The sequence below is a fragment of the Silene latifolia genome, chromosome 9 (genome assembly GCF_048544455.1).
Source record: "Silene latifolia isolate original U9 population chromosome 9, ASM4854445v1, whole genome shotgun sequence".
NCBI lineage: Eukaryota > Viridiplantae > Streptophyta > Magnoliopsida > Caryophyllales > Caryophyllaceae > Silene > Silene latifolia.
Genome location: NC_133534.1, coordinates 169,408,696 through 169,433,894, shown reverse-complemented (window position 1 = coordinate 169,433,894; position 25,199 = coordinate 169,408,696). Strand labels below are relative to the sequence as shown.

Sequence of the window (25,199 nt, the reverse complement as noted above, 5' to 3'; positions counted from 1 at the left end):
ATAGCAAACAAAATTAATCTTGTCTCTCTGTGGTTCGACCCTTACTATCACTAGCTATAGTTTTAGTTTGGAATTATAAATTTAATTTTGATACAAAACGACGGTATCAAATTTTGGCGCCGTTGCCGGGGAGACGGTGTAATTCTGTTTGCTTTATTTTTAGTTTATTTTTCTTGTCTCAAGGAACTTTGGTTCCTTGAGGCCGTTGCTTACCTTTGCTTCTAGTTTTGCTTTTGCACAGTTAGAAGACAGGTTTTTGAGAGGAAGGCTTGAGTACTCTCAGTTCTGCGAATATGGCTACAATATAGGATAATCTTCAGCCAAAGGAGCACCACCTTCCAAAGGGGCACGTGTTACCTACCCCCACTACCGGTAACTTCGAATTTCGTTCCTCTTATATCGATTTAGTGGAGCGAAATCAGTTTACTGGTCTGCCAGATGAGGACCCCTTGAAGCATATGAAAATTTTCACAGACTACTGCTGTTCCATGCCTATACCAGCTGGGGTGACTCAGGATGAAGTAAAGGAGGTGATGTTCTTATACTCCTTGAAGGATTCGGCGCGAGATTGGTACCGCTACCTTGATAGGGTAGCAGCTGGAGTCACAGATTGGACATCTCTAGCATTAGCCTTCTACAAGAAGTACTTCCCGCTTTCAAAGACTGATGCCTTGAGAAGTAAAATTACAAATTTCCAGCAAGGAGCTGATGAGGGTTTTTGTGAGGCATGGGGACGTTTCAAAAGTTTGGTCCGAGCTGTCCCTCACCATGGTTTCCAGCAGTGGTATCTTTGCAACTTATTCTACAATGCTTTATATGATGATTACAAGGTCATCCTGGACGCAGCTGCGAATGGTAGGTTCCAAAACAATACCTGTCAGAATAGAGGTTGGAACACTATTGAGGAGATGTCGGTCCATAGAGCTGAGTTTGGGAGTTCACGTGGAAATTCACGGAAGCAAAGTGATGAAATGAGTACCGTTGTGACACTCATTACTTCTATTACTGCCCGTCTCGAGAAGCTCGAAGCCTCTGAAGCTTCCAAGGAAAGAGTTGAAATTCCTGTCCATAATTCAGATGAGACCGTGAAATTGAGAGAAATGGTCCAAACTCTTTTGGTTCAAGTGGCGAATATAGAAGCAGCCGGAATTGAGTCATCAAAGAATTTTGTGAAGCAGTTGGAGAACATAGAGGCTAAGCAAGTCGCCAATTCTTCGAGCAAATGTAAAGGGCCAATTGAAACGATTAATGCCATTAATCTCAGAAGTGGCCTCTCTTATAAAGGTCCTGACAAGCCAAGAGGAGACTCGGAAAATGATGAAGAGGCTAGTTTAATTTCTGGTGCAAAAACGAGCTCAATTGCCAGTACCTCTGGTCGATCGACCAACAACAGCAGTCGATCGACTGGGGTGTCAGATAAAAAAGTTTCTGATCAGAAACTATTCACACCCAGCACAGGCAGTCGATCGACCACCACTATCAGTCGATCGACTGAAGCTCCTGACGAAATTAATTCTGATCAGGAACTATTCACGCCCAGCCAGGTTGGTCGATTGACCACCCCTATCAGTCGATCGACCGGATCTCCAGTGCAGGACGCAATTCCGTCAACTAATTTCCATGATTCTACACTTATTGACGATTTGACGGAGGTTTTAAACTTACGGAAGCCGAAGGTTACTGATCCTACGGCCAGTGTTGCAGTCCCGTATCCGGAGCGTCTAAAGAACACTAAGCTGGAGCGCAAGTTTGTAAGTTTTTAGAGATGGTCCAAAATCTCGAGGTGACGATTCCTTTCACTGATCTAATTACCCAGGTACCCTCTTACGCTAAATTTATGAAGGACATTTCAAATCGTAAGAGAAATTTTCGTGATGATGGTAATGTTGCTTTTGTGGAAGAATGCAATGCTCTTTCACAAATTAATATACCACCTAAATTGAAGGACCCAGGTAGTTTCTCTATTCCTTGCACTATAGGTAACCACGAAATTGGAAAGGCCCTTTGTGATTTAGGGGGCAGTGTCAGTGTCATGCCGTACTCTGTTTGCGAAAGGTTAAATATTGGTAGACTTAAGGTGACCGATATTACCGTTCAGATGGCAAATAGATCGACTCAGAGACATATAGGAGTTCTAGAGGATGTACCCGTTTGAGTGGGTAAGTTTTTTATTCCTGTCAATTTCGTTGTTTTGGACATTGCAGAGGACAGTCAGATACCTATTATTTTAGGTAGACCATTTTTACATACAGCTGGGGCTGTAATAGATGTCAAACGCGGAATCATAACCTTAGAGGTAGGGGATGACACCATTGAGTTCAGTCTTGCTCGCAAGGCGACTGAACCTGCTGATGATGATACGTGTTATTCCATTGATATTGTTGACAGGGCTGTTACTTGTAATTGGAGGGAATCCTTAGCAAAGGATCCCTTAGCTGATCTAACCCGTTTAGATGAGTGTGCAGGTAATATAGTGGAGAATGCTGAGGAGCCAGGTGCTTTGGTAGCCTCAATGGAAAGCTGCAAGCTCACAAAGGAAGAAGATGAGATGCTCTTGAGCCTGGCCAACGAGAATTTGGTAAACACCTGCTATTCCATTGAAGCTGATTCTGTCTATGCTGTAGAGGTAAAGGTGCCAGAGCGTAAGCCACTTCCTCCTAATCTTAAGTATGTTATTCTAGATGATACGGAGTAGTACCCAGCTATTGTTAGTGCTAAGCTTAATGATGACCAGCTGTCTGCTTTGATGTGTGTGCTTAAGAAAAACAGGAAGGCTATAGGTTACTCTTTGGATGACATTAAGGGCATCAGCCCTGATGTTTGTATGCACAGGATAGAGCTGGAAGAAGGCCACAAGCCTTACAGACAGGGTCAACGCAAGTTGAACCCGAAGATGTAGGAAGTTGTCATGGCTGAGGTTATAAAACTACTCGATGTAGGTATTATTTATACAGTTGGCAACTACAAGTGGGTTAGCCCAGTTCAGGTAGTCCCGAAGAAAGGAGGGACTACCGTGGTAAAAAATGAGAAAAATGAATTAATACCAACTCGAGTAGTGACAGGGTGGCGGATGTGCATTGATTATAGACAGTTTAATGCCACCACCAAGAAAGACCATTTCCCTCTCCCTTTTGTTGACCAAATGACTGAAAGACTTGCTTCTAACAAATTTTTCTGTTTTCTAGACGGATATTCAGGGTTATTTCAGATCCCTATTCATCTGGATGATCAGAGTAAGACCACTTTTACCTGTCCACAGGGTGTTTTTGCATATCGTAGAATGCCTTTCGGATTGTGTAACACCCCAGCTACCTTCCAGAGGTGCATGATGGGGATTTTTTCTGATTATATAGAGAACATTATGGAGGTATTTATGGATGATTTCTCAGTTTATGGTAGTGACTTTGATCGTTGCTTAGCTAACCTTGATAAAGTCATGCAGTGTTGTATTGATGTTAATCTTGTTTTAAACTGGGAAAAGTGTCAGTTTATAGTTAATGAGGGAGTTGTGTTAGGGCATCTGATTTCTGATAAAGGTATACATGTTGACAAACCAAAAGTGTAGGTGATTGAGAATTGCCTCCTCCCGTGAATGTTAAAGGAGTGAGGAGTTTCCTTGGTCACGCTGGTTTTTATCGGCGTTTCATTAAGGATTTTTCAAAAATTGCTAAACCACTTACACAATTGCTCTTTAAGGATCTTTGTCTTTGAGTTTCTGATGAGTGCCTTTTAGCTTTTAACAAGGTTGAAGGAGGCTCTAGTTTTCGCACCAATCATTCACTTTGATTGGGATCTCCCATTTGAGATCATGTGTGATGCCAGCGATTATGCAATTGGTGCAGTTTTAGGACAACGAAAGAACAAAGCTTTGAATGTCATATACTATGCGAGCCGAACTCTGGATGAGGCTCAAGTCAACTATTATACCACTGAGAAAGAGTTTCTAGCTGTAGTTTTTGCCTTAGACAAGTTTCGGTCTTATTTGTTAGGTTCTAAGGTTACTGTTTATACTGACCATGCAGCGCTGAAGACTCTCTTTCTCAAGAAGGATGCGAAGCCAAGGCTTTTGAGGTGGATACTCCTTTTGCAGGAGTTTGATTTGGAGATCAAAGATAAGAAAGGGGCAGAGAATGTGGTGGCTGACCATTTATCTCGCCTGCAGCTGACAGAAAGGGAGGATTCGTTACCTATTAATGATTCTTTTCCTGATGAGAGTCTGTTAGCTATTACTACTTCGGGGTCTTATCCACCTCCGTGGTTTGCTGATTTTGCTAACTTTGCTGTGACAGGTAGGATACCACCCGAGCTTTCATGGCAGCAGAAGAAGCGGTTCGCTTATGATGCTAGACAATACTTTTGGGATGATCCTTATGTTTTCAAGGAATGCGCAGATGGTCTCATCCGGAGATGTGTGCCTCAATGGGAGGTGAAGGATACCCTAGAAGCTTGCCACTCTTCTGCCTATGGTGGTCACCATGGTCCGTCCCGGACTGTGGCAAAGGTACTCCAATATGGTTTCTATTGGCCAACTTTGCATGCAGATAGTCGCAATTTTGTTGCTGAGTGCGATGCTTGTCAAAGATCGGGGAATATTTCCAAGAGACATGAGATGCCATAGGTAGGCATTCTTGAGGTTGAGATTTTCGATGTCTGGGGTATTGATTATCAAGGACCTTTTCCGAGCAGTCAAGGTAATAAATATATCCTCGTAGCTGTAGATTATGTGTCCAAATGGGTGGAAGCTATTGCTACTCCCCATTGCGATGCAAAAGCCGTGATTAAACTGTTTAAAAAGATTATTTTCACTCGTTTTGGTGTCCCTCGGGTTGTTATTAGCGTTGGGGGAATGCATTTTAAAGAGAAACAACTTAGTGCTTTATTGACTAAATTCGGTGTCCAACATCGTAGAGGTTTGGGGTATCATCCCCAAACTAGTGGTCAGGTTGAGATTTCTAACAGGGAACTGAAAGAAGTTTTAGCTAAAGTTGTTTCTAAATCACGGAAAGATTGGAGTCTTAAGTTAGATGATGTCTTATGGGCTTATAGGACCGCGTTTAAAACGCCAATCGGGATGTCACCATACCGATTGATCTATGGTAAGACATGTCATTTGCCTGTTGAGTTAGAGCGTAAGTCTTGGTGGGCTATTTGTGATTTGAATTTGGATCCTAACCTCTCTCGTGAGAAACGCATGACACAGCTGAATGAGTTGGAGGAATTTAGGCTGCTGGCCTATGACAATGCAAGGATCTACAAAGAGAAAACAAAGCGCTGGCACGACAAGAGAATCATAGAGCGCGAGTTCCATATTGGCGATAAGGTACTTATTTTTAACGCTCGTATCCGTTTATTTCCTGGTAAGCTGAAATCCAGGTGGACCGGCCCCTATACGGTCACAGCAGTTACAAAGTTCGGATCAGTTGAATTGGAGACCTCTGTTGGAGAAAAGTTCAAAGTTAACGGCCAATATGTGAAGCATTATCACGGATCAGATGAATTTTTTGGGAAAGTCGAGGTATTGTACTTTGACCCGTTATTGGATGATGCAAAGTGAGGTAAAAAGGTCGTGCGGGACCTCTTAAACCAGCGCTAACCGGGAGGCAACCCGGGTTGTAATTAATTGTAATTAGGACTTTTATTTTGTTATTTCATTTATTTGCATTTTGAGTTTTTTGTTTTATTTATTTTCTTTTAATTTGCAATTTCTTGGTTTGGAAAATATGTGCGCCTTTGATAATTTTTGCAGGAATTTATTTTATTCAAAGTGCGTAGGTGGTTTACTGGATGTTTGTGAGAGAAAGATGGGAAATTATGATGGCAAAATGAATTTCTGACGATATTAAGTTTAATTGCCAGCGTTGGCAGTCGATCGACTAAGTTACTCAGTCGATCGACTGAAAAGGAACAGGTCAGAGGTTACTGTGTACGGAGCTTGGTCGATCGACTGGGCAATATAGTCGATCGACTGAAGGGAAAAGTCCAGAAGCTGTCTTAAACGAAGACTGGTCGATCGACCGTGTCAGGTGGTCGATAAACCACAGCGCGGGTTCAGAATGCATTCTAATAAGGGGAGTTTTCTTCCTTATCTCATTCATTCATTCATTTTCCTAAAATCAGAAAATCAAAGGCAAACCCTATTCTCTTCCCTTTTCTCGCGATTTCCCTGCAAATCCCGTCTTATTCTCGAATTTTCTTGCTTAAATCTTCAAGTTCTCGTCAAAGGTATGCTCTAATCTCATTTCCATCCTTTATTTTCGATTTGTATTGAAGTTTCATGCCAAATTTTCGAGCATTGTGCCTTTGAGACGGAAAAATTGATTTGGTAAAATCGATTTTGGGGATTGATTTCTTGTCAAGTTTATGCTTTAATTGCTTGTTCTACCCTTTCCCCCTTGATTTTCGAAACTAATTAGCAACTAGGAGATGTTTAATGCCATTTTCCCCAAAATTTCGAAACCCTAATTTGTTTTTCAATTTCTGATTTTGTTTCGGGTTTTCATAAATTGACATTGTTATGGGAAGCTTGTTGCTAATTTGTTGTTTGCAGGTAACAAAGATGACAAAAGGAAAGCAACAAATGTACGAAGGGCAGTCGAGCCAGGGCGCTGCAAAGCAGCCGCGAGGTCCGCCACTGATGATTGAGGCTACTACGGATAGTCTACCTGACTATCCGCAGGTTATTTTTTCAAACTCTACTCAGCGCGCAAAGTTCGCTCTTTTTGTCGCGAAAATGAAAGTAACAGCCACCCGGTTTCTTCACAAACCTACTTTAGAGAAATTGGGATGTTATGAGTCTGTTGTGTCCCTGCTAAATGGGACAGGAATGATGGGTCTTGTGGACATGGCTGAGTTCACGTATTACATTCTGACCCTCGAGTTCTTTTCGTCTTATGCTTTTGACTCGGCCTCTTTTGAGGAAAATAAGACTAGTGCTTGCATCTCTTTTCGGCTATTCAATGTCAACTACTCCCTGACATTAGCCGATTTTGTTGGATTTTTGGGTCTTTATTTCGAGGGTAGAACCTCGGAAACTTCTGATGTTCACCGAGTCATGTGGTCATGTATTAGTGACTTTTACGGGCCTAAGAAGACGAGCACTTCCGTCCACCTACCCCCTCTTCGTTATTTTCTATGGCTAATGGGTAACACCATTTTCGGCCGTAAGGAGTCGAATAATGTGAATACTATTGAATTGTCGATTTTAGCGGGCTATCTGAACATTGAAAGTCGGACAGCCCGTATTTATAATATAGCTTATTTGACTACCGCTCACTTTCAGACTGTAAGTGAGGGCACTTTGGCCACTATTGCTTGTGGCGGGTTGGTGACGCGTATCGCCAACCGTCTTGTTCTACTCTTCCCTCGAGAGGAGGCCCCTCTGGACCCTAACCTACGCTTCATGGATCTTGCCTACGCGCAGCCCGTGAAGTGGATCGATAGTAGGAGTCGGTGGAAGATTGATTCTTTCATCTGCGACCCCATCCCTGTCCTTGGCTACCCTCCTATCCTGCCCCTCACTACTGTTTCGGGGGCAGCTCGCCCGCCCTTGCCTAGTTACAGGCTCCCTATTGGGGCGGGTACTGCTACTGCTAGCACTTCGAGGAGAGCTCGTGCCTCCTCTTCACAGGCACCCTCTTCCTCCACTCCTGCTCCCATCGGCTTCCCGGTCACTTTCCGTCCCCCTCCACCTACTGTTATCCCTCCGGTCATGGACCAAAGGGGGATGTCATGTGTGTTAACTGAGTTGTGCAGGAGCTTTGACCAGCACCGACTTGACACGGCCTTGGCCCTGTACCCAGTTTACGAGGGAGTACGCCCGGGGAGGGATGCTTCCACAGGGTGCCTGGACTCACCCGTCCATCTTTGTCCCTCCGGTGGGCGGTTACCCTCGGCCTGCCAGGAGACCTCCTCCTAATACTACTACTGCCGCTGCTGCTGCGGAAGAGGAGAGCGACTCGGGGTCCGGAGAGTCTAGTGGTGAAGAGTACGATGGTGGCGATTAGATGCTTGTGACCTCCCCTGTTTTTGGCTGGTTTGGGGAGGTCGTCTTTTGTGAGTTTCCGAACCTCCTTTATTAGTTTCCTTTTTATTTTATTATGCTTTTATTCTTCCCTATTTTCTTTGGTGATTTCTTTCTTTGAGCACAATGAGGGCATTGTGTATTTTGGTTTGGGGAGGGTATTTGCATATGTCTTTTGCATCTGCATTTGTTTCTATTGCATTTCAGTCACACGTTTACTGCATTTTAGCTTGCATTTGTGTTATTTAAAAAAAAAAAAAAAAACAAAGAAAAAAATCGAAAAAAATTCATAAAAAATCAAAAATATCACGTTTACTTTTGCATATAGTTGAGTCGGATTGGAGTTCATTAATGATGATGTTGCACTATTAGTCAAATATGCCATTCCTTTCCTTTTCACAGCTGCTTAGCGAGAATTAAAAGTGATTTCTCAAATTTTGTTATGGAATTCATTTCGGGTAATTAGACGTGACTCATTACTTTTGGCAAACTACTTGTACTTTCTGAGATATAGAGCCTTTAACTGGTGACATTCATGACCGGTTAATTTAGGATTGAGAGTAGTACTCCCTTCATTTCATGTTTTTGCACGTGTATGAGTTTTGATTGCTTATTGCCTATACGCATTGGTTTGTGGTCGGTATTGCATGTTTTGAGAACTATTGCATCTTCCCCTTTCTCATTTTACCCCATTAACTCCACTATAAGCCATATCTGCTAGTTGCCCTTAACTACATCCCATACTTAGCCTACCATTGTGCCAAGCTAGGAAGTGGTAGAGGAATTTGTCGAATCATAAGCAGCTTTGGTTCGTTTTTGTAATGTTGAAGTGAGTATCTATGAGAAGTAGAGGAATTGCAGGAGTGTCAGCCTGAAGAAAAACAAAGGAGAAAATCAGAACATTGAAAAAAAAAAGAGGATGTTCACCTGGGCAGAGAGCACTGAATGCACAGGGTGGTCGATCGACTGCCATCACTGGTCGATCGACCACAGCTCAGAAGTTGAAAAAAAAAGAGAGAATAAAAAGAAAGAAAGAAAAAAAAAGGGAATAATAAGAAATTTGAAAAAGTAATAATTTGGTTGAATTGAGAACACACCTCATGTGCTTATTTCATGAATTAGAGGTGTTTGTTTTGGGATATTGTGTTGCTTAGTCTTTTGAAGGCATGGTTTATTTTTCGAGTTGGAGGAACGGGATACGGTTTCTGATGGTTTGTTAGGTACTAGCTTGGCTCTTACCTTCACATTTCCATACTTATTTTGCCCTTTCTTTCCCACTTAGCCTCACATATCCAAATCTTGCAATAGTTCGGCATGTAATAGTCCTTGACGGTGGTTATGCGTGTGTACGGTAGCTAGAATCATTATTCATACTAGTCAAGCATACATGTTTTGTCGGTCGCAGTCTAGGTGAGAGTCTGTATTTTCTTCCCTCTCTTTTACATATGTTCTTACCATTTGCTTTGCTGAGGGAAGAGTGACCCGGGAGAGTCCGAATTTATGAGTCTTGCAAGGTCGAACGCCCAATTTAATTCCATGATATGCATAAGTTTGTTCACTTGATTTGAGCTTTGCGGTAGTTGACTATGTGCATTAAACGGTTTGGCATTGACTTGTAGCTAGCTCTGAGATATAATCCTTTCCATTAGGTTTTTATATGGGTCATAGTGCTTGCTTGGGGACAAGCAAGGTTTGGTTTGGGGAGATTTGATACGTGCATATTCTATACACTTTATTTGCAATTTTGGCACCTATTTCCATGCATAATTGCTAGCTTAAGGCTACTATTTCTCCAGCAACGGTTTACTTTGCATTTTCTATGATTCATTGCAGGAATGTATGGAAGTAAGCTAAATCAAGCCTAAATCGTCCTCCGGAGGCAGCTTTTGGGAAGCTTGGAAGAAGGGAGTTCGGACTCACTCACCTCGGGATGCGTGCTTGGAGTGAAGAGCTGATTTGAAGAAAGAAAGAAGCCACTACACAGCTCAGTCCAGTCGATCGACCATGCTGTACAGTCGATCGACCGTTGAAGTACAGCAGAAGCTACTGTTCTGAATTGACCAGTCGATCGACCATGCTGATCAGTCGATCGACCAGTCTGCGAGCTGCGTTTAATTCTTCGTGTTAGACTTTTAAAAGCCCAATTTGTAATTAACTTTTGGCATCGCTTATCAGTAGAACGCAGCTACACTTTTAGGTTATGCTTTTCATTATTCAAGAACTCAGTTTAGATCTAGTCTAGAGGCAAGAAAGAGGGACGACGAATCCCGAATTCAATTACTTTGTTCATCATTTTAATTAGTAAGTTTTATGCAAATTCTTCCTTCTTTAATTTCTTGTTATTTCAATTCTTATTTTACCAATTTAATTTCAGCAATTAAGTTCTTACCTTTTGTCTTAAATTCAATTCAATCATGTCAAACTTGTTCCTTGTTATCAATTTTGCAATTGTTTTAGTTTTGATTATGCATAGCTAATTTCATTGATTGGGAACGAGGTGAGCCATGGCGTAAATTAGGATTGTTTTGTTAGTATGAATTCCTCCGTATCGATCTTGTTGTCTTTTGATAAACCTTTTTACTAGATTGAAAGATTAGTAATTTAAATTATCATTAGATTGGAATTTCCTTTGAGCGAAAGCTTTGAGAAATTCTTGGGAATTAGAAGACCGTAAGGTAATTTTGAGCATTGATCGAAAGGCTTGCTCATACTCCCTGAGACCGTATTATAGGACCTCTGCTACTTTACTGACCTGATCTTAGCCATGGTGAACCGAAGTTCCCGATCTTATTTTTATCTTGTTGAGAAATTCTTATTTTATCAATTAGTCATTAGACTCAACCAAATTCAGAACCCCCACTTAATTGTTACTTTTATAGACTGGAAATAGCAAATCATTCGAAAACAAATTTAACCGTTTTCATGGCTATTGTTATGACGATTCCAAATTATTCAATTCTCGATTTTCAAATCCGTATTTCTGAATTTCGAAACCCGTCTTTGAAAACCACGTACTGTTAGGTTCATTAACCCCTAATTAGACTCCTCTAATTAGTTTCTAAATTACGCACTAATTTAGAATAATAGATCTAGTGCATGCAATATATAAATAAATGAAATTTGGAGAAAAACGATTTTACCCTTATAATTGGTGGACCGAATTTTGGGCACAAGGTAGGACACCTTCCTAACCTTGTTCTTGAGCTCAATGACATTAGGATGATCCTCCAAAAACCAAAAATCCATATTAGGAACTCTCTTCTTAGTTGCACCTAAGACTATCCCATAACACGAGAGCGGAAGAGTGAGAGATAAAGATAAGATGAATAAAAATAAAAATGAGAACATCACATATATTCATATGGGAGGTGGTGACCGGTTTTTGAGAAGCATGGGGGAGGGAAAAATGCTTTTCCTTTTTGTCTTACCTAAATAATAGGCTATGTTTAGGAGTGTTTAGGTGTGATGATTATGTTTAATCCATAAAATAATCAACTACACACACCCTAAAACTACCCATTAAAAACCGGTCCCTACACTTAAAATAGACCTCCATTTTAACTTTCAAAATTTGTCAATTGTCATATAATGTGTGACATGTGACATGTGACACATGACCATGTTATTAGATAATGTACGTATATTTAACAAATTAAATATCATTATATAATCAATTAATTAAACTTAACAACTTAAGTAGTAATTCACAATTATATGTATATAAAATGGGTCACATTAAGTCTAGTTAATATAATCTACAACATCTTGTAATTATAACTAACTAATCACTCTTATCTCAAATGTTTCATAAAAATTAATCAATATTAGTAATATAATTACTAAATTGAATCTTATTTAATCAAATTACAATAAGATATATAACTCTCACTCATTGATAAAAATTTGTTCAATTTAAGGATTTAATTAATCTGTATCGACATACAATTAATTAACTTATCAGTTAAGGGAATTGTCCTATAGGTGTGACCTTAAGGGATCAACTGATAACCACCGTCAAACTACAGTAACGTCAAACCCTAGTCAGCCAATCGTTATCGATTAATGTTGATCAGTTGACAATATATTGAATCATCCCTTTTGTATTCTTAATATGAGATTTAAATATGTGATCGCACTATTGTTGAGGACACATACTCTAACAATCTCCCACTTGTCCGAGACAAGTGTGCGTCACCAATTCTCTTGTCCTATTACATCTCCCACTCAATGCAAGGTGTCTTACAGGTCGTACTTGCATTTGATCATATCTAGAGTGGTTTCCTCGATCTGGAGAGTAACTGTTTGACCGGAATTATCTGCCGTAAATACCTTCCGAGCGTGGCCACGCATTTCCAGTTCACTACTCCTCGAGTGACCCTGAGATTTAGATAACCCTGACAAGGGGGTGGACAATTGCTATCGCACTATTCCCTTCGAATAGCCACAGCTCATCATGACCCAAAATATGCCCATTTGCACTCCATATTCGGAAGTCGTGGAGCAAAAATCAAAGTCAATCAGAAACTGTGCCACCTTGGGCGAACAGTCTCTAGTAAAAGAATCAACTCAAAAAGAATACTATAGTAGCTCTCGCCAGGACCAGACTATATAAAAATTGCCAGAACTCTATAAGCGGTCACTTCCCGATATAGTGTCCCACACAGTCTGCCTATATGATTGACTAGTCATCTCTTATGACCCTATGGCACTTAAACTTGCCATCAATCGACTCACACTCTAGTCACTTGGAGACGTACCTCATATAAGTGACTAGGGGCCAATACTATGTTAACCCAGTTCACTTTAATAGGGTTCAACGTTATCTTTACAACCTATTAGGATATAACAAGGTAATAAAAGAGTTTAAAATAAAAATCAAACGATGAATGTATTATCACATATGTAAAATTAATACAATATCAATTACTAGATAATCTATAATCCATATTTAATTTTGTATATAATCGTATATTTCAATTCAATTGAAATGGCATGACTTATCATGTTAAGCCTATGAGAAGGCCTTGGTTAACAAGTCTTAGAAACATCTTGCACCTTACTTAACCTCATTATATACTATTTCCCTTTGTTATTTATAATCATGTATTATAAAACCTTCTGAGCACGTGTCTAGATCCAATCTAGACATGGCTATCTTACCTTAGGATAGCTCCCACTGTCCTCACAGTGTGTGAGATTCCTCCTTTTTGCATATCTCATAGTTGCAAGCGTACTTAAGGGATCAACCGATCACCACCGTCAAACGACAATAACGTCAAACTCTAGTGAGCCAATCGTTACTGATAAATGATGATCAGTTGACAATATAATTTCCGTTGTATATTACTCAGATTTACTCCTAAAAAAATATAGCCAAGATGGTTCTCCAACCATCCTTATGTGTTTAGAATATGGTTTTTGTTTAACTCATTGCACATAAATCCAAAAATTATTTCTAAACACTTATCCTCTCGTATATATCACTTATAGATTCGGATATTAAAGATGCTTTGCATCTCTTCCTAGTCTCTCAATCCCTCATTCACGGAGGAGAGCATTGGTCCATCAATCTCAATGAATAATATGTTATCTACATTTGAGATATAGAAGACATATCATTAGTGCCTCTTGAGTACTAATGGATAGACTATATGGCTATATATTGACTTTCACAAAGATTCGATGTTAATTTCTCGTCATACTCCAAGTATACGAAGTATAAGAATAGAGATACATCTTAGCATAATAAATTAAACCAGCAGCGGAAGCAAATGGATTCAATTTCTCCATGTTCAATACTTTTGAACTTGTCAAGATTTTTATTAACATAAGAATATTAACTTTATGCTAATATCCATCAAACTGGATATCTTTGATATGTATTATTCTTCTCCTAAGTCTTTCATCACTCACAGTGATCAATATGTCATTCACATATAAGACTAATAATACCATCGTACTCCCACTAAACTTCATGTATAAACAAAACTACTCGACAAATCGAGAAAAGTTTATTACATGACTGAAACATACCATTCAACTCCTTGACTTCTACTTAAGATTTCTTCTTAAGTTCGTATCCTACCTTAGGATAGTTGCGATTTATAAAACTCATGCAAGATGATTTTAAAATCCAACAGTCAAATAATATTATGAAATCCGAATTTAACGAAGCGTTGCAACTGGCGTAAACCTCTTACCACCAATCAACCAAGTCATGGAAACATCTTAATGTTTATGTTCAGTTCGGACTTTTGCGGAGTTGAAACTAGATAAAGCATCTTAATAAGTTACAGGTTTGTTACTTTTAAAAATAACATGACTCCTGTCCACTTAGGTTTCGAATCAATATTTACTGATTTTGACCAAGAAAGACCACTTTCCTACGTCTTATCTTCAGTTTGTGGCTCTTGAACATTTTCTCCCACTCCGTCTTTAAGAAATAATCCTTTTTCTTTAATAGACAGCATCACGAGCCACAAACCCTTTGTTCTCGTGATCATGTAGGAAGAGAGAGCACATGTTTACTATCAAAACAAGCTATAATTTAGGTACCATGCCTAACCATATCTCATACGAAATGTAGATGATTGCTTTAACCATGTTTTGTTTTAGTGGAAAATTTAAATGCCAGACAAATTTTATAACATAAACTACCTCCAACTATAATGTAAAGATTCAATCATATCGTAATGAAAGTGAACTTGTGATACCACATCACACTCTTTTTGGTGCAGATAAAAGTCTTCACTTTATTGTTCCCCATTTTAACAAAGTACTAATAATTTGGTTTTATAATCTCTAGGTTTTGATACTTTTTAAATATTCATTGAACTTATTCAAAGAATTTGTCTTCTTACCTCATTAAGTGGATACCAACTATTTACCTAGTTCGTTGGTAAAAGAGATGAAGAAGTAATGACCTTTTCTGATTGAAATTGTATTTGACCATACACTTTCAAGTGTAAATAGGGCGAATATCTTGCTATATTCATAATCCTTTTCAAGAAAAAATCATGAATTATCTTGTTTTTAATACAAGATTCGCACACACCAAAAGATTCCCAATCAAGTGGTTTGGGAGACTAGTCAAAACTAGTTTCTAAATGCGATTTTATATCGAGAATTGAGAAATGATAGGGGTCACCAACTTGAGTCTTGTATATATGACATTTATTTCTAGTTTGAATATAATTACCTTGATTTGTATGATCTCACCATAAACTTAATCGTGGTATGTAAGGGCACAACGCTTGTTTTAATTGCATAATAGTGAAACCCTTTGTGTTTTATACAAAAACTTGAATTATATTCTTATTTAGACTTATTATACATCATAATAATTATAGAGGTAAAATTCTAAACACAAAATTAAAAAGAGTACACTACAACATTCTTGCTAGTCGGCACACGATAATGCCAAATATTATGATGAAATCCACAAATTTGTATCAAATACTCATGATGTGGTAATTAGTAAGAATGCAATGTCAATGTAATAGATATTCAGGAAGGAATATGTTGGAGTCACACGACCAACTTCCTAGATCTTTACTTGTTTGGGGTTTGTCTCTATTTTAGTGTCTAACACTTTCTCTTTCGAGCCTAGTTCTATCCTTAACAATTAAGATAGGTACTTACTTCTTATTGCTCCCACTGATTTCAAGAATTTCTACTTGATGAAGACTTATCTTCATTTAAATTCCTAGTTAATCCTTCATAAGGGTTAACTCTATTGTGGTATTTGTTTAATCAAAATTTCTAACAAATTAATTTACCAATTTAACATTGTCATGTTCTTAACAACTTACGTGCTTGATGACAAGTGTTTAGGTTGAGCAATAAGACTTTTGAACCGTGGATGGATAGAAGATATTATCAAAACATATTTTGACTAATCATTACTTCTATCATACTTCCTGACAAGAAATCATATATAGGCATGTTAGGAATTTAAGATGCTAATCTTATATGACATAGGACAACTCCTATGGAGTTCTATGGAATAGAACGATTCCTATGGAGCTAGTCCAAGCCTTATTTAAACGGTTCAATTGAGGCTTTTAGAAAAGAGATTCTATTTGTCTTTAGCTATAGTGGTTTAATGGAGACATAAGTTAAAATCTAAATGACATCGTATATGTCAAGGAGCAAAGATAAAGAACAAATTTAAACAGCGAAATAGTGGAAAAACTAACATTCATCGTAATATATGAAAACTTTTAGCAAGTTATAGCATTTATATAATGACCTCCACCCAATTATATAAATGATTCCAAGACCCAAATTCATACTATCTCTATTGTGGGACAACGGTCCCTCTACAAACTTTACTAATACAATTTGGTGGGTTAACTCGATTAACCGATTCTACACTTAGAACTCTCGGTCGATGAAATTACATTAAGTTCATCTTTAGCCCGAACCTATTGGGACAACGGTCCCTCTAATACTTTCGTTGAGATCAACCAAATATCGAAATGTAATAACATCTTATTACCCCACTTACCCAACGTTAAAAGAAAGTACACCGGTATAATATTTCAATACCGTATTGTACCCCAAATGAAATTGGGATTCATGAGTTCCTACTATTTGGTAAGGCTAAGTCTCAATTTTTAGAAATGTGAAGGTCTTGTCAATTTATTATCTATCTCTTTTAAGTGAACTAAATTAGTGATCTATCGATAATTATAATTGACAAGGTCGAGAAATCGATATAAAAAGATATGCATGTGATGTTACGGCGATTTGGCATGCATGCATACATATAAAATAGAACATGTAAAGAAAAGCAATTTCCTAGTATGACCTTTCTTAAAATAGAAAATATAATACTCTATTACATATTTGGAAACCAACTCCTTTAGTCCCTTGAACTTCATGTGACACGCCTCCCAAGGAAACACCGTCTTGATCGAAACTCCTTTCCGAATGGCTGCGTCTTTAGGAAACTCCGGAAATACGAAATAATAATAAAATACATAGCTATTCTTATTATACATTTGTAATAAAAATTTAAATCTATTAAATTACAAAAAGTTGATGCGAGATCACAATAAAATTACAACCGAATCGATATTCCCTTACATTACGGGTAATACCGATTAAAAACTAAGGCCATACTAAGACAACTTACATGATTCAAAATTTCATAAATGTAAATGACATACATCTATAAAATATACAGCATTATATATTTATTCAACATGCAAAAAAGAATGTGCCAAATCGCCTTACTAGATTATATCGTATATCGCTTTGGTTTTATGGAAATGCGTGACTTTTAACTCATTAAAATCACCAAAATAATACTTAAATAATATTTAAGCCCAAGTTAATTACCATAACTATCTTAGAACTCAAATATTAGTCTACACTAAGATTTGACAATAACCTAACTTGGTTTAACATTATTGCTCATTATAATCTTATTAATCTGAACAATTAAGAAATAATTCCCAATAAATCATAAAAAATTGAAAAAATTCGAAATCAAAATTTTGTATATTCTCGAATATGATCAAGATCCCATAAAATTCAATAAAAATTGCTCACAAAGCATTTTTAATTTATTTCAAGAATAAATAGTATAAATCATAATTTTTACAACTTAATTCCAAATTAATCACAAAAAATATGAAAAATTCAAAATCAAAATTTTGAACATACTATAATAATTTCTAGATCCTGAAAAAACATAAATTCAACCAAAAAATTTCGAATTTAATTTTATGACTAAAAAAGTTGCCTTTAATCGATTTTATCACATAAAAATCAATAAACACACAAAATTAACAAGATTAATTTTTCCATTTTCACATCTGATGTTCTAAATATTTGTGCAACTTTGGGAAAAAATTTCATGACATAAATTTTGTTTTAGCTATTTTTAGCTTATATAATCTCGATTTATTCCATTTTAACCATTAAAATTATAAATCATGCAAAATTAATCACATTAACCTCAAATTTTACACACAATAAGTAAAATATGCATGATAGATCATATTAAAATTTCGTGGCCAGAAACAACATATAACTATTTTTAGTTATTAAATAACCATTTTACTCAATAAAATATTATTATCCAATAAATTATATAAGTGAGCAATAAAATTCCATAAATCATCTTTAAAATATTTTAGGACCATAATTTATACATGCATGGAAAAATTTCGTGCATATCTTATATAAACACAAATTTTCCGGTTTTTATTTTAGTCATCTAATAACTCGTAAAAAACTCAAAAAATGATTTGCATGCAACAACAAAGCTCTGATACCAATTGTTAGGTTCATTAACCCCTACTTAGACTCCTTTTATTAGTTTCTAAATTACTCACTAATTTAAAATAATAGATCTAGTGCATGCAATATGTAAATAAATGAAATAAGGAGAAAAACGGTTTTACCCTTATAATTGGTGGACCGAATTTTGGGCACACGGTTGGACACCTTCCTAACCTTGTTCTTGAGCTCAATAACATTAGGATGATCCTCCAAAAACCAAAGTTCCATATTAGGAACTCTCCTCTTAGTTGCACCCAAGACTATCCCATAACACTAATAATATCATTAACTAGATAATATTACTAGTTACCTTAAATATCAAATCTAATACTTATATTATTACTACAATAGTAATCTTGAGTTTTATTAGATTTTTTAGAACAAAATTTGAACATAAAAACCATTTTTATGAGAGAGGAAGAGTGAGAGATAAAGATAAGATGAATAAAAATACAAATGAGAACATCACATATATTCATATGGGAGGTGGTGACCGGTTTTTGAGAAGCATGGGGGAGGGAAAAATGCTTTTCCTTTTTGTCTTACCTAAATAATAGGCTATGTTAAGGAGTGTTTAGGTGTGATGATTATGTTTAATCCATAAAATAATCAACTACACACACCCTAAAACTACCCATTAAAAACCGGTCCCTACACTTAAAATAGACCTCCATTTAAACTTTCAAAATTTGTCAATTGTCATATAATGTGTGACATGTGACATGTGACACATGACCATGTTATTAGATAATGTACGTATATTTAACAAATTAAATATCATTATATAATCAATTAATTAAACTTAACAACTTAAGTAGTAATTCACAATTATATGTATATAAAATGGGTCACATTAAGTCTAGTTAATATAATCTACAACATCTTGTAATTATAACTAACTAATCACTCTTATCTCAAATGTTTCATAAAAATTAATCAATTTTAGTAATATAATTACTAAATTGAATCTTATTTAATCAAATTACAATAAGATATATAACTCTCACTCATTGATAAAAATTTGTTCAATTTAAGGATTTAATTAATCTGTATCGACATACAATTAATTAACTTATCAGTTAAGGGAATTGTCCTATAGGTGTGACCTTAAGGGATCAACTGATAACCACCGTCAAACTACAGTAACGTCAAACCCTAGTCAGCCAATCGTTATCGATTAATGTTGATCAGTTGACAATATATTGAATCATCCCTTTTGTATTCTTAATATGAGATTTAAATATGTGATCGCACTATTGTTGAGGACACATACTCTAACAATCTCCCACTTGTCCGAGACAAGTGTGCGTCACCAATTCTCTTGTCCTATTACATCTCCCACTCAATGCAAGGTGTCTTGCAGGTCGTACTTGTATTTGATCATATCTAGAGTGGTTTCCTCGATCTGGAGAGTAACTGTTTGACCGGAATTATCTGCCGTAAATACCTTCCGAGCGTGGCCACGCATTTCCAGTTCACTACTCCTCGAGTGGCCCTGAGATTTAGATAACCCTGACAAGGGGGTGGACAATTGCTATCGCACTATTCCCTTCGAATAGCCACAACTCATGATGACCCAAAATATGCCCATTTGCACTCCATATTCGGAAGTCGTGGAGCAAAAATCAAAGTCAATCAGAAACTGTGCCACCTTGGGCGAACAGTCTCTAGTCAAAGAATCAACTCAAAAAGAATACTATAGTAGCTCTCGCCAGGACCAGACTATATAAAAATTGCCAGAACTCTATAAGCGGTCACTTCCCGATATAGTGTCCCATACAGTCTGCCTATATGATTGACTAGTCATCTCTTATGACCCTATGGCACTTAAACTTGCCATCAATCGACTCACACTCTAGTCACTTGGAGACGTACCTCATATAAGTGACTAGGGGCCAATACTATGTTAACCCAGTTCACTTTAATAGGGTTCAACGTTATCTTTACAACCTATTAGGATATAACAAGGTAATAAAAGAGTTTAAAAAAAAAATCAAACGATGAATGTATTATCACATATGTAAAATTAATACAATATCAATTACTAGATAATCTATAATCCATATTTAATTTTGTATATAATCGTATATTTCAATTCAATTGAAATGGCATGACTTATCATGTTAAGCCTATGAGAAGGCCTTGGTTAACAAGGCTTAGAAACATCTTGCACCTTACTTAACCTCATTATATACTATTTCCCTTCGTTATTTATAATCATGTATTATAAAACCTTCTGAGCACGTGTCTAGATCCAATCTAGACATGGCTATGTTACCTTAGGATAGCTCCCACTGTCCTCACAGTGTGTGGGATTCCTCCTTTTTGCATATCTCATAGTTGCAAGCGTACTTAAGGGATCAACCGATCACCACCGTCAAACGACAATAACGTCAAACTCTAATGAGCCAATCGTTACTGATAAATGATGATCAGTTGACAATATAATTTCCGTTGTATATTACTCAGATTTACTCCTAAAAAAATATAGCCAAGATGGTTCTCCAACCATCCTTATGTGTTTAGAATATGGTTTTTGTTTAACCCATTAAAAACCGGTCCCTATACTTAAAATAGACCTCCATTTTAACTTTCACAATTTGTCAATTGTCATATAATGTGTGACATGTGACACATGACATGTTATTAGATAATGTATGTATATTTAACAAATTAAATATCATTACATAATCAATTAATTAAACTTAACAACTTAAGTAGTAATTCACAATTATATGTATATAAAATGGGTCAAATTAAGTCTAGTTAATATAATCTACAACATCTTGTAATTATAACTAACTAATCACTCTTATCTCAAATGTTTCATAAACATTAATCAATTTTAGTAATATAAAATAGTAATTACTAAATTGAATCTTATATAATCCAATTACAATAAGATATATAACTCTTACTCATTGATAAAAATTTGTTCAATTTAAGGATTTAATTAATCTATATCGACATACAATTAATTAACTTATCAGTTAAGGGAATTGTCCTATAGGTGTGACCTTAAGGGATCAACTGATAACCACCGTCAAACGACAGTAATGGCAAACTCTAGTCAGCCATTCGTTACCGATTAATGTTGATCAGTTGACAATATATTGAATCATCCCTTTTGTATTCTTAAAATGAGATTTAAATATGTGATCGCACTATTGTTGAGGACACATACTCCAACACGTACTGTTTTCTAAGCCGTCGCAATCCCCTGGTTATTTCAAACCCGTCTTCCGCAAATGAACTCAACCTTTTTTCGAAAGACAAACTCAAACAAATGAATCTTTTTTGGAAATTTCTAATTTCGAAAATTTCAGTCCACCATTCCGATTCAGCCTCGTGTCGATTAGAGTCCAGTCGATTTCAAGTCAAGTCGTCTAGATAACGTCGAGTCTCTGCCAAAGTTAGTACCTACCTTCTGGTCTAGGTTGTGTCGTCTAATTGTCGAGACATCTTCAATGGGGTTAGCAGAGTCAAAACCTCTCGGGTACTAAACCCATCTTTTCCCTACATTACGGGTCAAAGGTCAAGTTTGTGTACGTGTCTTGTCCAACGGCGTCACGCCAGCAACACACATCTAAACCGAGTCAGAAGTCGTCTGTCTAGGCATCACTATGCCAAAGTCGACACTCGAGTCTAAGTTCAAAGTCATGCACCAAGAGTTCAAACACAAGAGGTCATTCACGATCCGTAGTGAACTCATAACCTAGTCACACTATCGCGTCCTCACGACATAACTGCCTTTTGTACATATGTGTCGTACTTGCCTTTGTTTGTGTGATCCCTACCAAGACAAGTTGTAACGCCCATCGTTATGTCAAATAGGAATCCCTTGGGTGCCATCGATTATCAACAAGGAACTCAAGAAGCCGATCAATCTGCGTCTTCCATGACTTCTGCCGAAATCAGCAACATGGTCTTTCGACTCCTAGATACCATGAAAAACTTGAGCACTCGTCTCTCCCAAGTTGAGGACAAAATGATAACCAGGAATTTTCCCTCTTCTGATATTCAGCAAAGGGTTAAGATCCTTAAAAGCTGATTACTTGCCAACAACAAAGACAACCCTCCAGAAAACCCTATTGGACACAGTCAGGAACTTTTCTTGGATTGCTCTCATCTCATCCCTCCCGACGTTGAGAAAATTCGTGCAATTAATGAAGATGGACTACAAAGCGATATACTCATGCTCTACGTTTCCATCAACAACATATGCTCAAAGCTGCAAGTGGCTATCAATGACTTGAACACTCGGGTAGCTAATTTGTAGAAAAGGTTTGGTAATGCCGAAAATGAACCTGACCACCAGGGAGAAGACCAACACCCAATTCCCCAACAACCAAATGCTGAAAATGAGGAACCGTCTGATGGTTCCCACACCCACAAACCCACCAACAAAGAACAAAAAATTGCCTCACCAAAACACCCTTCAAAATACCAAGCAATATCCCCAAAACTTTATATTAACAATGACCAAATCCTGTTTCCGCCCAGGCTTACCAAAAGCAAAACTGATAAAAACATCCCAAAAAACGCCAATGTTAGAACCATGGGAAAACATCAGAGGTGATTCACATATCTAGAAATGTCATACGACACCGCTCTGGAGATGCTTGCTTCAAAAGGGCTACTACAACTCCTCGGTCGGACTCCGGACCCATTGGAAGGTGAGAAAACCTGATTCTGGGATGGTATTACATACTGCATTTACCACCAAGGCCGAGGTCATGACACAGAGACTTGTTTGCTTTAAAACAAGTTATTCAAGATATGATCAAAGCTGGCAAAATCCTAGCCGCGCCTCGCAGTTAAGACAATCCTCATGGATGTCTCAAGTCAAACAACAAAGTTGAGCGTCCTCAAAGGATATTCTCTAATCTCGGCACAACTTATGCCGCAGCTCTTCGAAGGCTTATGACTGAAGGGAAGTTACAACCTATTGGTCCCACTCCGGATCCAGAACCAGAAAACATAACCCAATTTTGGAATGGCTACGCATATTGTCGATATCACAGAGGCAAGGGGCATATCACTGAAGCGTGCTACGAGCTCAAGCACGCCATACAAGATGGAATTGAGGATGGTAGGTTTTCTGCCTTACTCCTAACTACTTCAGACAAAGAAACTGGGCGGCCTTATAGTAAGTTCATCGATTTAGGTGATCAAGAAGATGGGTATTCTACCGCTCATTTGGTAAAAAGAAGAAAGGTAGACTCAACACCATCCTATCAGTCAGGAGATGGGGCATTAGTTGAACATATCATTGACTGCCTTCAGCCAAATTATGCATCCCGTTTGAAGGGTTGTAACATCAAAAGCGTCGAGGACCTATCAGTAGAAATTTCTCGCATCGATGAAATCATTAAAGGAAGTTCAACATCTGCGACCCCTCCTAAAAAGCAAGCCTTTCGCATTACCAAAGTAAAATTTGTGGAGCCTTCGCCAGAAAGAGCCACACACCCGAAAAGACAATTTTCAGACTTGGGCATGCCTTATGCCATTGCTTTTAGAGTGTTTGTTTCTGAAGGACTAATCTAACCGATTGGCCCCACTCCAGATCCTACACCCAAGAAGAGAGGCCACTATTAGGACAGTTTCCAATATTGCCTATTCCATAAGGGTAATGGGCACGACATAGAGATGTGCTGGAAGCTCAAACATATCATCTAAAACATGCTCGATTATGGCAAGTTGTCTTTATCAACCCCAAATCATTTAATGGAAAAGAATGGTCCCCATGGGCGTCTTACTCCTCAAAAACAGGACAGCCTTCTAGGATCTTATCCTTCTGGCGTCCCAAAAAATGAGAGTGAAGTGCTCAAGTGGGTAAATGCTCAAGACCAGACATTCAAGCCGCTGGACGCTGCGAAGGAGACCTTCGAGGAGGAAAGTGATGATTAGGAGTCCGAGTCTGAGATCGAGTCCTTGTCCGAGTCCGAGTCTTAGGCTTTCTCATATCTATCCTAGCGTCTGTCCTTTTTATTCCTAAGTGACGAACTGGGGGCTGTTGTAACACCCCATATTTTAGATTGTATAGAAAAATATTCGTTTATATTTTCTTTAATTAATTAATAATATCATTGACAAATCAATTACTACTTTTTTATATGTTTCACGATTTTAGCCATTTAAGCACGGGTCCAAGTCGCCCATAACATTTCGCCTATTATTATTAAAACTATAATATTAAGTCTCACGTATTTATAAGATAACAATGTTGAGACTCGTTTTATATTTTGGCTTTTCTTTACACGAACTAACTGACCAGTTATTGGTCTTACTAGTAATTTACTAACTAGAGTACAAACCTAGTAATAAGGTATAGCATAAAGAAATCTCAATCACGTTAATTACTAGGAAAGACATGGAGCACCGTCGTTCTTCATATCTACCTCTACTACTTGACACACTAACTTTGCCATTTATGTTCTCCTTAGTCCGACCAGCAAATAACAAACTACCATAATCGCTCTCTTCTCCTCAATTCCCTCTCCAAGTATATGCCTGATTTTGAATTCCTAGACATGTCTGCCCAGAAATCATCACATAAAGTAGCCTATTACAAACTGCTTCGTTCTACAGTTGCAGTTTCGATCACCATGTTCGTTAGCGGCATTCTCTTCACTCGGGTCGACTCACTAGAAACCGCGACTTCCGGGTTATAGCCCTTGATTTCTAGAATTGTCTTATGATGGTCGTTTTTCAAAATACTTGTGTTTGATTGATCGAAATCCCATTATTCGAGCAGTTTGCTGTTTTGATCATATTTCGAGTACCCAACTTCAAACCTCTATATCTCCTTCGTTTTTTAACGGAATTCGGTGATTCTCACATAGTGTTCTTCGTCACTCTTCCCTCCTTAAAGTAGTGTGAGTGA

General features: G+C 37.6%; 1 non-coding gene across 1 annotated transcript; it reads right to left on the bottom strand.

Moving 5' to 3' along the window:
* Window positions 1-666: 666 nt before the first annotated feature.
* LOC141603590 (small nucleolar RNA R71) lies at window positions 667-775 on the bottom strand. The gene has a single exon (XR_012525454.1). It is a non-coding gene; the product is annotated as a small nucleolar RNA R71 (small nucleolar RNA).
* Between the last annotated feature and the right edge of the window lie 24,424 nt (window positions 776-25,199).